This window comes from Phaseolus vulgaris, chromosome 8, assembly GCF_051622355.1.
Source record: "Phaseolus vulgaris cultivar YP4 chromosome 8, ASM5162235v1, whole genome shotgun sequence".
In the NCBI taxonomy this organism is placed as follows: Eukaryota; Viridiplantae; Streptophyta; class Magnoliopsida; order Fabales; family Fabaceae; genus Phaseolus; species Phaseolus vulgaris.
Window position 1 is genome coordinate 9,801,390 of NC_143505.1, and position 4,179 is coordinate 9,805,568.

The 4,179-nt window shown below is 35.3% G+C and overlaps 1 pseudogene; it reads left to right on the plus strand.

The window, feature by feature from the left end:
• The first annotated feature begins 305 nt into the window (after positions 1-305).
• LOC137824534 (receptor-like protein 6) lies at positions 306-3,857 on the plus strand (annotated as a pseudogene).
• Positions 3,858-4,179: the final 322 nt, after the last annotated feature.

Here is a 4,179-nt window from a genome sequence, read left to right on the forward strand (position 1 = left end):
GTAATTAAAATAATATTATCGAGAATTGTAAGATAAATGTAGTAAAAAAAGTAGGTTGTTAAGTATAATGCTTCTTGAAGATAGCCTCCATCTTGCCATGTCGTTTTTCTACAGAAATATAATATATGTGAAAATTGACCAATCCTCTACATAATTAAAAGTACATCTCTTTTATTTAATATAATATTATTTTTTAATAATTTATTTTTTCTAAATATATTTTTTTCTGGTTATTTAATAATGTGTCTATAAAAGAAGTATGAGTGCTCACAATTCAAACATATTACCAGTGACTTATTGAGCTTGTTCTATACTCATCTCCAATGAGAATCCATCAAATCTTCTTCAATATTTTCATACCCTTGTGCTTCATATGCTTGAATATCAACATCCACCTAGTAACATGCCACTGTCTTGACCATGACCAATTCTTGTTAATCCAATTAAAGGAAAGTCTTGTATTCAACCCAGCCACTTCCAACAAATTGGTTCACTGGAACCAAAGTAGTGATTGCTGTCAATGGAATGGAGTAACATGCAGCATGGGCCATGTAATTGGTCTTGACTTGAGTGGGGAGTCTATTTCTGGAGAACTAAATAATTCCACTCTCTTTAAACTCCAATATTTACTGAATTTGAATCTGGCTTACAATGATTTCAACTCTTCCATTCCTTTGATGTTTGACAAGCTCAAGAATTTGAGGTCTTTGAATTTGTCAAATGCTGGATTTCATGGACAGATTCCTTCTAAGATTTCTCACCTGACAAATTTGACGACACTTGACTTGTCTGCATCACTTGCCTCGCAACATTTTTTCAAACTCCAGAAGCCAAATATCAGCATGTTCTTGCAGAACCTTACGAAACTCTCAGAACTTTATCTTGATGGTGTAAGGGTGTCTGCTGAGGGAAAGGAGTGGTGTCATGCTTTGTTTGAGCATGTCATCATGCAATATCACAGGGCCAATTGATTCTTCATTGGCAACTCTTCAGGAACTCTCAGTCATTAGACTGAATCAAAATAGTATCTCAAGCTCTGTGCCAGAATTTTTTGCAAATTTCTCCAATTTGAATGTTTTGGAGCTTAACAGTTGCAGGTTGAGTGGTCATTTTCCAAAGGGTATCTTTCAAATACAAACTCTAAACGTTCTTGATATATCAAACAACAAGGATCTTTATGGAGTTTTTCAAGACTTCCAAGAGGATGCAGTTCTTCACACTGTGAATCTTAGTAATACAAATTTCTCAGGGAAATTACCAGGTTCTATTTCGAATCTAAAGCAGTTGTCTATTTTAGATCTATCTAACTGCCAATTCTTTGAAACACTCCCAATTTCAATGTCAGAACTCACTCAACTTGTTTACTTGGACTTGTCTTACAACAAGTTTAACGGTTCACTCCCTTCTTTCATGATGGTAAAAAAACTCAGATATTTATCTCTCTTGCACAATAGTTTGACAGGGACCATTGCTACAACTCATTTTGAGGGACTTGAAAATCTCCTCATCATCAATTTAGGAGATAATTCTCTGAGTGGAAAAATTCCTGTGTCACTTTTTACACTTCCATCTTTGCAAGAACTTACACTTTCTCATAATGGATTTGACGGTCCATTAGATGAATTCCCAAATGTTTCTTCCTCTAAATTACAGTTGATTGACTTGAGCAGCAACAACTTGCAGGGCCCTATTCCTGTATCTATCTTTCGTCTTGAAGGACTTCATTTCCTACAACTTTCCGCAAATGAATTCAGTGGCACCATAGCACTTGATATGATCCAGAGGAGTTTACATACACTAGGTCTTTCACACAATAACTTGTCAGTTGATATAACTTCCATTGGTGACCATGACATTTCGTCCTTTCCCAACATGAAATACTTACTGTTGGGTTCTTGCAATTTGGGAGAATTTCCAGGGTTCTTGAGAAACCATTCCCAATTGCATGCTTTAGACCTATCCAACAACCAGATTCATGGAATAATACCTAACTGGATTTGGAGATTTGACTCTCTACTTCATCTAAATCTTTCCAACAATTTTCTAACAACTATGGAAGGACCCTTTGATGATCTGAATTCCAAGCTATATATGCTTGATCTTCATTCCAATCAACTTCTTGGATCCATTCCTACTTTCACAAAATATGCTGTACATTTGGACTACTCAAGCAATAAATTCAGCACTTTGCCACTTGACTTGGACAACTATATCCCCTTTGTATACTTTCTCTCCATTTCAAATAACAGATTTCAAGGGAAAATCCATGAAGCCTTTTGTAATTTTTATAATCTTCTATTGCTTGATCTTTCCTACAATAGCTTCAACGGCTTCATTCCCATGTGTTTGATGGCAAGGAATAGTACCCTTAGAGTACTAAATCTTGCAGGAAACAAACTCCAGGGTTCTGTTTCTGATACCATTTCAAGTTCATGTAATTTACGGTTCCTTAACCTCAATGAAAATCTCTTGGGTGGTGTTATCCCAAATTCTCTAGCCAACTGTCAAAGTCTACAAGTCTTAAATGTTGGAAATAATCAATTTAGTGACAGATTTCCATGTTTCTTAAGAAACATTGCCACACTACGAATGCTAATTTTGGGGTCAAACAAACTCAGTGGTCCTATTTCATGCCCACATAGCACTGCCACTTGGGAGATGCTTCATGTTGTGGATTTATCCTACAATAACTTTATGGGTATACTACCTGGATCATTATTGAGAAGCTGGACAAAAATGATGGGTAATCATACTGAATCCTATGAAGAGCAAGGGACTTTATTTTTTGACTTGTTTGATAATCCTGACAACATGCATTTCAATAGTTTGTTCTCGGTTGTCAACAAGTTTCTTCTGATAAAATTGTACAAATTGTTGTCAGATGTACCTCACACTGTGGTTGACCACTTATATGCTTACTATGTTACTTCTAACCAATATGGTGGTCGCTATTTGGATTCAATTACAACTGTGTACAAAGCAAGTCAAAAGAAGTTGAACAAAATTCCCTCTGCCTTCACTTCCTTGGATCTCTCCTGTAACCATTTTCAAGGTTCAATACCTCAAGAATTTTCGAGTTTGAGAGCACTGAAATTTCTTAACTTGTCACATAATGCTTTCTCAAGCAATATCCCCTCATCAATTGGAAATTTGAGGAATCTTGAATCCATGGACTTGTCAAATAACAATCTGATTGGAGAAATCCCACCTGAGTTTGTGAACTTAAATTTTCTAGCATACTTGAATCTCTCATTTAATCATTTGTGGGGGGAAATCCCAACAGGTGGTCAAATGAACACATTTGAAGCATCTTCTTTTGTGGGCAATGAAGGATTATGTGGACCACCCTTGAAAGATTGCACCAATGGTAGAGTGGGAGATTCAGCTCCAACACCAGTATATGAAATTGATGGATCAATTGAGATAAATTTCATAAGTGTGGAGTTGGGATTCATTTTTGGGTTGGGAATCTTCATCCTTCCCCTTATGTTCTTGAAGAGGTGGAGGGTTTTGTATTGGCAGCTAGTGGATAATTTCCTTCAAAGGATTGTCCCCCAACTTGATTTTGTCTATGAATACTATGGAGGCCAAAGGTACAAGTCTCTAAAGTGGATGGGGTAGCTGATCTCACGATGGTGAAGCAAACATATATTGCATCTTCTTTCTCCTTTGGGTTTTCATGTTTTCTTCTCGGACTTGTTTTAGTTTCTGCAAACTAAGAAGTGTGTACGCAATTATGGTATACTTACTGCAGAAACATAAATAGCTTGTTTTGTAATTTATGATTTTTTTTTTTTCATGTAAGAGCATGTTTGAAAGAATTTTTGTTTTCTTAATTTTAGCTATTTTGAAAATAAAGTGAGGATGATTTTCTTGTAGGCTTGTGAGATTTCCTTGGCCATTGCATCGTCAAGGTGAACACGGTTTATCTTGTAATAGAGTTATGCAATGTTCCTCGGTGAGAAGCATTCGTTTAATAAATGTTTAAAAAACATCATAACTGTTTGACACAAATCTAACACATTTATCTTAAAATAAAGTTTTGTATATAATAATAATAATAATAATAATAATAAGAGTAATAATAATAAATAAATAAAAAGAAGATGTTAGACAGTGGAGGCTTAGTGAGAAGCATTCCTTTATTTTGCTATGAATTCTATTAATATCCATTAATTT